This window comes from Harmonia axyridis, chromosome 5, assembly GCF_914767665.1.
Source record: "Harmonia axyridis chromosome 5, icHarAxyr1.1, whole genome shotgun sequence".
In the NCBI taxonomy this organism is placed as follows: domain Eukaryota; kingdom Metazoa; phylum Arthropoda; class Insecta; order Coleoptera; family Coccinellidae; genus Harmonia; species Harmonia axyridis.
In genome coordinates, this window is record NC_059505.1 from 19,980,294 (window position 1) to 19,992,504 (window position 12,211).

Sequence of the window (12,211 nt, forward strand, 5' to 3'; positions counted from 1 at the left end):
CAGATGTTAGATAGATAGATAGATAGCTGGTCTTTATTTGCAGATCATTATCACAGCAGGGCGAAGTCTAGCAAGCTATTCAACTTAATCCCTGAAGTGATAGAAAATACACAATAAATTTTCCAAAAATTAAAAAACAACCAAAATCCATTTTCAGAATTAGAGTAAGATCCCAGAGCGATAAGACACAACTTATTTTCACATAAATGAAACCTCATGTTCTCAGTAGTGTCTTATGTGCTCAGAATACCTGCGCGCTTGTGGAGCTTGCCGAGTGACACCTGGGCAGGTACCAGGTGTGAAAGGTAACTAAAATTAGTAGTTACCTAACTTAAATTTTCATAGCTGATTTTTAAATATATTTTGTAGAGTGTTATTATAAAGTTATACCATAAGCGTCAGACACTCTTCGTGGGCCAGTACTTTTGTCAGACGCTTTAAAGCTCTACAAAAAATAAATTAACTTAACTTATTTTTACATGTCTGACATTTAAATATGTTGTTCAGACAATTGTTACGAAGTTATATTTAATTAGTCAGACAAAATTGATTGACCAAACACCCCCTAAACAGCAAAATTATTCTGCCGTGAGTATGAGCGCGAAAGCATTATAGGTGCGTTTCGGAGCGAGTTAGACGGTCTTATTAACTCAGTTCCCCTTCTCTCATTCGTGTAATTCTTCTGTGTATTGTGTATGTGTCCTTTGGGTACAACTACAACCTAATAGTATACAGTATAGTTTGGATCTGTGAGACCACATGTTTTTGTTGTTCACGTCGTGTGATTTGTGAGTTATTCACATTACTTATTAACGTGAAAATCATGGAAGAAACAGAACCAGCAAAATTAACGTGTACATTTTGTGAAAAATCTAGTGATAAATTAATATTATTTACCGAGATAACATTAAAAAAGTGTAAAATTATTTTACAACAGCGAGTGACACATAACCTAAAATTTAAAGACGTAGTTTTACCTGAAGATTTATATGATAAAGGTTATCATCGGGAATGCTATAAAAATTTTACTGCTCTGCCCAAAAAATATTATTCTGAGATTCCAGAGAAAACTAAAATCAGTAAAAATAAAAGTTCTCCGAGCATTGTTGACAAACCATTTGTTGCATCGACATCAATTTCACCTAGTAGTACAAGTAGGGTAAATGCACTGGTTCTCGACCAGTTAACAGAAACATCGATTTCGAGCACGATTTTTTCACACATAAACTTATCAAATTCCAATGGTGTTGGTTTTCATCGATTCTTTGGCGAGTTTTAAATGATTTGTCATATAATTTTAAACGTTCTTTCCGTATTTAACCTTTGAAATGTGGAAACATATAGAAAATCTCAATAACCTTCGGTTCTCGACCACGCCGCAGAGTTCTCGACCATTTTTGTGTTAGTTTTCGACCACTAATAATAGTGGCCGCTCCACTTAAAACTGTTATAAAAAACTTTAGAGCGAGATGAGTGATTAGTACTTACTTTCGTACCGTACCATCGACATCACTACCTTTCACTCAGATGGGTTTCAGATGAGCTAATCAAGTAAGAAACACTCGAAACGTAAAAAAAAATTATTTTGCAAAAGTTTCCACTTTCTATGAATATTTCAAAATAGCAACTCATACAATATTATTTGGTTATTTTGCTCTTAATATCTATTTAGAAACTAATGAGTAAATAAAATATAAAACACCGACCACCAGTGGTCGAGAATTAAGTACAATCAAATTGGTTCTCGACCGCGAATAAACAAAGGGTAGAAATAAGTGTTTCAACGTTAATTCGGTGGTCGCAAACTAATATTCAGAAAGTAGATATATAAATGAATCAGGGTATCGAAAAAAAACGAAAATGATCCAACAGAAATATATCGGTTGACATAAACAATTATTGAAGTAACATATTGGTTCTCGACCACTTTGGTCGAGAAATAAAAGATACAAATTTTCCAATACCAGTTCGCGACCACCGAATATTTAACGAAAAAATATACATTTATCTGCTTCTTGATTGAAATACACTCAAAAATATATCTTATAGTTGATATGGAACAAAATATACACACATAATTCATTTAAAATAAGAAATAATTACTATTTTCTGGTCATATATCACAAAGCACTTTTCTAAGAGAGGACGAGAAAGAACCCTTTTCTATGATAGACGATTATAAACTATTTTTTAACGCGAAAACTTTGACCTATACCTCTACTATGCAAACTATCTTGGAAGGGTAGAATGGTCGAGAACACGTACCGCGAAAATATTTCGCACTACATGATATATTTTTATTATTATTTTATCTCAAATCACGGAATGGTCGAGAACCAGTGCCGGTCGGCTAACCAGTGCATTTACCCTACTAATAGTGATCCATCCACAGCATCTACCTCAACTGAACAAAATAATTCTACTGTTGCCGATTCAGATTCAGTGTCCAACTCAATTTCAGCTAGTGCTACTCTTGAACCTTTTGTAATATCTGAGCCAAATGTCGATCAAGGTATTGAATTTGAATCAGTTGAACCGGTGTCTTGTAATTCTGGAGATTCTTGTGTGGCAGGTGAAAATGATTTTCATTTGTCTACCAATCAAGTCCCATTTGAAAATAATATAAATAATGACGATAATGAAAAGTGTATATTTTGTGATAGAAAAACTAAAAGACATAAATTAAAAAGACTCCCATTGCATACGTGCAATAAATATGATTTTTTAAAAAAATTAAATGAAGAAGACTCCGCGGAATTTATAGAGAAAGTGCAAGATGTACTAGAGTCAACAATCTATTATCACCAAAAATGTCAATTGGAATATTTCTATCAAATATCGTCAACGAAGAATACTGTTCAAACGTCTTGGCATGATCTTCGTCAACACCATCAAGCTATTTTTGATGAAATTTGCAATTTTATTCAGCAAAATGTCATCGAAAAAGGTCGATGTTATTTTCTCACCTATCTCCACAGATATTATTTAGAATTATTCGACGACAAAATAGATAACTCTAAAAATATTATGCGCAATTTTACTCCTCAAAACTTGGAGAGAAAAATAACCAAAACATTTTCGAAGGAGATTAAGTTTATGATGTGTCAAAACAAAAAGGTACTTGCTCCAAAAAATATTTCTGTAATTGATGAGGAGTTATTAGAAATCATAAAGGATCAGGACATTATTAATAAAGCTGCTTTAATATTAAGAAAATCAGTGTTAAAAGTTGATAAAAAAAAATTGCCCAATAATTTATCCGTAGAGGACCTTGAAAATGGTGAAATTTCAGTGCCAGAAGACCTATCCCAGTTTTATTCGACTCTTATTGCGGGAAGTAACAACAAACGAAAAACCAATGATAAATGTGTTCGGATAGCTGAATCTTTGAGCCAGGATGCTGTATATGCCATTTTTAATGGCAAATACAAAACGTCGAAACACATCAAGCTTGGAATAGCTTCATATATTCATATTCATTCATTCATATTCATATATTTACTCTAAGACGCATGCGCATAATGCTTTCGCGCTCATACTCACGGCAGAATAATTTTGCTGTTTAGGGGGTGTTTGGTCAATCAATTTTGTCTGACTAATTAAATATAACTTCGTAACAATTGTCTGAACAACATATTTAAATGTCAGACATGTAAAAATAAGTTAAGTTAATTTATTTTTTGTAGAGCTTTAAAGCGTCTGACAAAAGTACTGGCCCACGAAAAGTGTCTGACGCTTATGGTATAACTTTATAATAACACTCTACAAAATATATTTAAAAATCAGCTATGAAAATTTAAGTTAGGTAACTATTAATTTTAGTTACCTTTCACACCTGGTACCTGCCCAGGTGTCACTCGGCAAGCTCCACAAGCGCGCAGGTATTCTGAGCACATAAGACACTACTGAGAACATGAGGTTTCATTTATGTGAAAATAAGTTGTGTCTTATCACTCTGGGATCTTGGACTAAATGTACAATACAGGTGTGACTAAGATATGTTAATACTTATCACAGAATTTGGACAAAATAACAGAATCAACACAAGTCATATAACAGATTATAAACAATATTAACCATTATTGATCCTATTATTACACATCAGAAAGTATTTGACTTTAGTTCGGAACCTGGCTACAGGAAGATTTTTGTAATCAAGGGGCAATCTATTATAAAACTTTACAGCATTGTATACAAATGATTTTCTAAATAGCGTTCTGCTATATTTTGGCAGGTGAAGATTATCATGATCCCTTAGGTGGTGGTCTCCCGATAGTTGACTTCTCATAATGAAATTTTTTCTGAGATATCCGGGTAGGCCGGTGAGCAAGATGTTATGCGTTAGTGAGTGTATGTGACGTCACATACACTCAGCATACACGGTATACATCATGCATACATATCACGATGTAAAAATTTTATTCTCATAATAAGCCAATCAGCGTTCGAGTTTCTGAATATGATTTTATCACAGATTACTAGTCTGTGATAGTGTGATTAGTCTGTGATTTTATAGCCAACAATAAATTATGTTTGTATTTGTAATTCTTGTATGGTGGCAATGAACAGATAAAGTAGTTTTTATTGTCACTTATTTATTACAAGTTCTGTTTTAGGTTTCAGGTAAGGTAAGGTCAGGTAATCCATGAGAAAATAAATTTAGAACAAAATAAGACCGGGTTTTTCCTCATATTGTATTTCAGGATCATACAATATACAGGTTGAGTGATTTATTTATCAGGTGTGTGAATAAGTCTTTCCCGTTTTTTGTAAGAGATGGCGCCACCAATACTGTGCGAGTATTTAATGGTTACATATGTCATAATCAAAGCTTATTCATCTGTCAACAATTCCACACTAACACATTAGTTGAAATTTTTTCGCATCATAAATTTTTGAAATCGTGAAAATGTCGAAATTTGAGCCGAGTCGACGTAATTTGCGGGAAGTTTCACTTTATTGGTTCAATTTGAAGAAATCTGCTGCCGAGGCGCATCGGTTGCTTCAGGAAGCTTATGGAGAAGGTTGTGTCGATGATTCAAGTGTTCGCGGATGGTTTCGACGCTTCAAAAGTGGCGATTTCGACGTGGAAGACAAGGAGCGTTCCGGGCGGCCGCAAATCTTTGAAGATCAAGAATTGGCGACTTTGCTTGATGAAGATTCGTGTCAAACGCAAGAAGAACTTGCTGAAGCATTGGGAGTTGACCGAACAACCATTTCCAAGCGTTTGAAAGCCATGGGAATGATCCAAAAGCAAGGAAATTGGGTGCCGTACGAACTGAAGCTGAGAGACGTCGAACGGCGTTTTTTCACTTGCGAACAGCTGCTTCAGCGACATAAAAGAAAGGGTTTTCTGCATCGTATCGTGACTGGCGATGAAAAGTGGATCCGTTACGATAATCAGAAGCGAAGAAAATCATGGGGACTACCCGGCCATGCATCATCATCGACGGCCAAGCCAAATATTCATGGCGCCAAGCTCATGCTCTGTATATGGTGGGACCAGCTAGGTGTGGTTTACTATGAGCTTCTGAAACCGAATGAAAGGATCACAGGCGAGGTCTATCGACGACAATTGATGCGTTTGAGCCGCGCACTGCGAGAAAAACGGCCACAATACTCCAACAGGCACGACAAAGTTATTTTGCAACATGACAATGCTCGCCCACATGTTGCACAGCCGGTGAAAACATACTTAGAAACGCTCAAATGGGAAGTCCTACCCCACCCGCCGTATAGTCCAGACATTGCTCCGTCTGATTACCATCTCTTCAGATCGATGACGCATGGCCTGGCTGACCAGCACTTCCATTCCTACGAGGAAGCCAAAAAATGGGTGGATGACTGGATAGAGGCCAAACCGGTCGAATTTTTTCGCAACGGGATTCGTATGTTGCCAGAAAGATGGGGAAAAGTTGTAGCTAGCGATGGCCAATACTTTCAATAATTCATTTGTAACCATTTTTTCACAATAAAGGCTCAAAATTTGAAAAAAAACGGGAAAGACTTATTCACTCACCTTATAGGAATCATTTTTGTAAATATTATTTGATAATTTGTAACTACAAACATATTTATGTTTTCATTACAATGACTATTAATACTATTCATTTATAGTTTAAGATTTTTTGATTGACAAGCCATGTAAACTTTTGATGGCGTATGTTTTTATGAATTTCTTGTGTGCAAATAAATTATTATTATTATCAAATACTGCATTGATTTTACATATCATTGATTTATCCTATGGCAGTAAGTTATCCCATCACACATTCCCTTGGCCCCATAGTCCATTAAATTATTGATGAAAATAAAAAGATATCATCTTCCAAATCACTTGGATCAATTTGACATGAAAATTCCTTTTTTCCTTCTTATTGAAACATTTTTGTCTTCATAAAACGAATGGAGATTTTAGAAATGATTTCTCCTTGCAAATATACTTTCTACTAGATCAGACCATTTTTCTTTTATATCTTTTCATTTTTGTAGAGGAATTAGGTATCCGTTTTTTTATACTTCTGAAATAAGTAGAATGAGATTAGATAAACGTAACATAATTTAAACTAACCTCTACAAATCTTTGGGTTAAATGAAGTTCTCTCATGATCATTTTTTTTTTCACGTTTCACACAAAATGAGCACTGCATATTTTATGGAATACTTCAGGTTGCCATTTCTCTCAAAATATGATCAGCACTACAATAAGTTCTAGATGAGAGACATTTGCTATCATTTCTCAAATATTCTTATCAAACTCTTCTCATACTAATAATCCATATCACCATATCTTTCCTTCTTTCTCGAGCTACTTTTTCTTATTGTAAATGAATTGTGGCAACCAACATATCAATGAATTTGTGAATTTCTTGCAGTAAATAATTGATAATATCAAAGTCCATACCTTCAGAATTTTTCCGTATTTTTCAATATTGAAAACAAAATCAACTCAAAACTTCTTAGTATACTTAAAAAAAGCATAAATTTCTAACGCCTCTTCAGCAGGCAAGACAGTAAGAGTGTATATTATGATATTGATTATGTTTTACTAATTATTTCATTTAGCCACGAAGGGCGCCACATGCGTATATCAAAGAACTGACATAACAGCTGAAGCTCTGTACCGTTCGTTTATTACAGATGAATCTGTAATATCCGACATATCTGTGGTCACGTGACTAAAATATCCGTCCGCTCTCGGATGCTATTGCCGAACGCGCTAATAGAATAAGGAATGGTCCTTTCCTTATACCATAAGCGCGTTCGGTTATTACCTCGGACCGCTCGGACTTGTCGGAACCGTTCGTTTATTACATCCAGATTGAGGGGAATACACATCTGGAGCGTTCGGCAAATATATCTGAGCAATCGGATGTCGATCTTTTTCGTCGGACGTTTTCGAGCTAGCAAAGGGATTTTATCCACAGAGTTTACCTTTGTCTATGGATTATTGGATTTTATCTGTCTTTGATGTTTGTTTATTTATAAAAATTAACATTTCGTCGTAGTTTGTATTGAAAAATTTCAATACCTAACTTGTTATAATTCTATAATTGGATTTTAAATAAAATTATGGTTATGGAATGCAGATAACAAATGAATAGGCAGTGTGTATATTTTTGGAATGAGATATCTGGTGGTGACTTTGGACAATATCATTAGTAAGACTTTGGGGACAGATAATTTTTTCGTGTTATTGTATAAAGCGTTGTGCATGTTCAGTTTATTCAGAAGAGCGATGGACATTCAAGCTAGGGATATGAAGAAAAAGGCCAAGCTTTTAAAAAAGCTGACTATGTTTACAATATATGAAGTGGACTGGTTTCATTACTTCTAAATAAATGAGACAGACTTCAGTGAATTTTCCACCTTATTATATCGAAATTATGTAATGGATGAAGCAGAAGAAATTAACTCGTTCAAGGGTATCGACTGGGACATCAGTGTCCCAGAAGTATTTATAAATGTCCTGTTCAGCAATAAATATACCCAGCATGGAATCAATTGGGAATATAAAGCCAGATCAGTGTATTCAAGGTACTATATCTATATTTGTGTCAGCTAATAGTTTATTATCATACGAAAGTTTCAGAGAAAAAAATACCATATTCAGGAAAAGGACTTGAAGTTTGTCAGTTGGACCCGAGGCTTGTTGCTTTTCTGAATGGTGTTATTTTCAAGAATGGGGAGTCAGTGAAATTATTGGAAATCAAATGTCTATTCATTGGTAAGTTTCTAGTAAGTTAAAGAGATTATTTTTATAATTGTTTATAATTTCAGGTCGAATTATTTCTGCTGAAAATACTGAGCACCATTGCCAATATTTGAGAAGAGGAAAAGCCAGCTAATTTGAAAGAATAAATAAACATTATGCTAGAGTCTGATTAAGTATGGCAATTATGAATTTGAAAAATTGCGACTCTATAGTGTTCTCATCTGGTGATAAGACATCCAAAACTGATAGTGAGCCATTTGATGAAGAATTCACAAAAAAATAATTCTTAAAACTTCAAATGATTTATTTTAAAAATATGCTTTACACATTATGTAGCATGAAAGTTTAAATTTTTCAATTAGAAAGATATTTTTCCTAGCCTTAATTATGCTGTAATAAGACCATCCAGAATAAGAAAAGTTCCGAATCATACATGTCTGAAGTTATACATGTTATAACTTCCAGACTATTGAAAAATTTGAGTCCAGTTGTTATTAGTAAGAGAGTAAAGGATTTGCTATTGGATCATAAAATATACAGGTTGAGTGATTTATTTAGGAATCATTTTTGTAAATATTATTTGATAATTTGTAACTACAAACATATTCATGTTTTCATTACAATGACTTTCAATACTACTCATTTATAGTTTAAGATTTTTTGATTGACAAGCCATGTAAACTTTTGATGGCGTATGTTTTTATGAATTTCTTGTGTGCAAATAAATTATTATTATTATCAAATACTGCATTGATTTTACATATCATTTATTTATCCTATGGCAGTATAAGTTATCCCATCATACATTCCCTTGGCACCATAGTCCATTAAATTACTGATGAAAATAAAAAGATATCATCTTCCAAATCACTTGGATGAATTTGACATGAAAATTCCTGTTTTCCTTCTTAAACTTCCATTGAAACATTTTTGTCTTCATAAAACGAATGGAGATTTTAGAAGTGATTCCTCCTTGGAAATATACTTTCTACTAGATCAGACCATTTTTCTTTTTATATCTTTTAATTTTTTAAGAGGAATTAGGTATCCGTTTTTTTATACTTCTGAAATAAGTAGAATTAAATTAGATAAACGTAACATAATTTAAACTAATAATAAAACGAATTTATTCAGGAATTTGGTCCAAATTCCTGAATAATTCATATTCATATTTTATGGAATACTTCAGGTTGCCATTTCTCTCAAAATATGATCAGCACTACAATAAGTTTTAGATGAGAGACATTTGCTATCATTTCTAAAATATTCTTATCAAACTCTTCTCACACTAATAATCCATATCAGCATATCTTTCCTTCTTTTTCGAGCTACTTTTTCTTATTGTAATATGAATTGTGGCAACCAACTACATAGCAATGAATTTGTGAATTTCTTGCAGTAAATAATTGATAATATTAAAGTCCATACCTTCAGAATTTTTCCCTATTTTTCAATATTGAAAACAACATCAACTCAAAACTTCTTAGTATAGTTAAAAAAAGCATAAATTTCTAACGCCTCTTCAGCAGGCAAGACAGTAAAAGTGTATATTATGAATATTGATTATGTTTTACTAATGATTTCATTTCATTTAGCCACGAAGGGCGCCACATGCGTATATCAAAGAACTGACATAACAGCTGAAGCTCAGGAAGCTCTGTACCGTTCGTTTATTACAGATAAATCTGTAAAATCCGACATATCTGTGGTCACGTGGATAAAATATCCGTCCGCTCTCGGATGCTATTGCCGAACGCGCTTTATGATTCTTAGAACATTATTATTAATAATATCTATATTCTAAGCTATGATTGAACCATAGGGAGAGGCCTGTATTTTAGATTTAGACAATCCTTAATATCTGACTCAATGCGCATGCGTACATGTCAAAATAATAGATCGCTAATGGGCGCGTTCAGCAGCACAACAGTTGTGGAACAGTTGTCAATATTCTATAAAGTTTCTGCTGAACGCGTTCGATCAGTTTCCGCTAGGGAGCGGTCGCCATTTTCGGTAGCGAATTTATTTTAAGCTCCTTTTTGGTAACGTGTTGAGTTAGTGACAAGTGACATTTGTTTTGGGACGAAATTTGAATTTCAAACATAGCAAAGATGGAAACTTTTAGATATTCTTTTAATAATATTACCTATGGTGTGACAGAAACTCCACAAATTCATCAGAGACTACAAAATGGTAAGTAAATGCGTGAAATGTTATAGGTTAATGTTTCTGTTGATTGAAATAAATTTTTTTTTATTTTCCTACTAAGAAAGAAATTACTTTTTCCAGATATTGTTTTCTGCCAGAAATACTTTGAGGGGAACGCTTCAAAATCGGACCATTCATTATCATCCTCAGAGTGTCCTGATTCACCCTGCATTTCAAAAGAATCAAATTCTAGAAAAAGACCTCGATCTGAAAGTAATGATACATCAGAAGAGAAAGAGAAAAAAAAAGACGCGAAATAAATCATTATATGATCATAGAAAAAAAATGGTTGAAATTGAAGAGAGGCGATTGGACCTCCTTTCCCAAATATCAAAGGATTTGAAGGAACAGACTAGGTTGATGGCTGAAAAGAATAGGTTGACGGCAGAAAGGAATGATATATTAAGGAAATTGTTACCTAACAACTCAAAAGAAAAGAACTAATATAAAAATCAACTCGCAAATTAATTTTATATGGACCACTTGAATTTGCTGTGATAATACGGGAAAGATCCTACAATTGCATAAATAAGATTTCATTTATTGTTGAATTTGAATGAATAAATAAATATTGTTTGTTTTACACTAGTTATGAGTGTATTAGCTAAAAGCCTCTGTGCCAGTTTTGTAGAATGAAATAAATGATTTGAAAAAAAAATTATATTTTTCCTTGATTACTTTTGGTTCAATACAATAAGTATATTTGTACCTAAAAACTTAGAACAGGGATTCTACTCATGAGAAAGCCCAAAGCGGTCACCACTTGCTAAATAGCATTCCTGCTTTGCGATCATCTAAAGTGTGAATAACATTTTTTTTCCAAAGGAATTTTATGTGGACCGCTCGAATTTGCAGCGATAATATGGGAAAGATCCCAAAATAGCAAAAATTAGAAGATTTCATTTATATATAGAATTGCTGCTTTATTTTTTCTTGAAACTGAATTATTGTTGTTTAAAAAATTTTATGTAAACTCAGTCTCTGATACCAGCAGATTTTGCTGTTTGGGAGAGAGGAATGAATGAATAAATAAATATATATATACATATAAAGTACATACATCAAAAGCTGTTCGGGATATTCTGAAATGTTCTTTGAATAGATCTCCCATGTCAAGAGGAATTGTATTTTCATAAAAATTTTCATTTTTTGGAATAAATGCTCTATTTTAACTTTCCAAATTAGGCAAAGGCTCAGCCAACTCTAGAACAGGTCCAATTATTGTATTGATTATATTTATTTCTTCATCGTCATCAAAAATGAATGGAATAACTCTCAAATCCATGATCAATGTTTGGAAGGTGTTGCCTTATCTATGGGTGTTGCAATAAAAGAGTAATAGTATCGAAGGGCGAAAGCAAACTTAGAAATTAAAATCTATAATATAACAGAAAGTTATTTTTAATCATAACATAACCTTCAAGAAGGAACCACAGAACTGACAGTCAAAAAAAGGAGCAACCCGTCCAGCAGAGGAAATCAACGTTACCAAACTCAAAGATTAGGCCCTAATCTTTGACCAAACTGATACCCACAGAATACTAATAATACTGATACATATCAGTAGCGGAGCTACTTACGCTACCGATCTTTCTGCTGAAAGCGCCCAATTTGTGCTCTAATATCTATTATATTGTTATATCAGGTCTATGATGTTTACCCAATTAATTCGATATGAGTGAAAAAAAAATGCTATGCAATTCTTTTCTAAAGATATCCAATTCACCAATATTTCCTAAGGCAAAACTTAGAACTCCCTGAAATGAATTTATATTGAATTTTTTTTAT

At 33.4% G+C, this 12,211-nt stretch overlaps 1 long non-coding RNA gene across 1 annotated transcript; it reads right to left on the minus strand.

Annotated features, from left to right (window-relative positions):
- Nucleotides 1-8,750: 8,750 nt before the first annotated feature.
- On the minus strand, nucleotides 8,751-11,974 carry LOC123681269. The gene is made up of 3 exons (XR_006747672.1): nucleotides 11,484-11,974; nucleotides 9,644-10,630; nucleotides 8,751-9,279 (listed from the first exon to the last, which is right to left on the minus strand). It is a non-coding gene; the product is annotated as an uncharacterized LOC123681269 (long non-coding RNA).
- Between the last annotated feature and the right edge of the window lie 237 nt (nucleotides 11,975-12,211).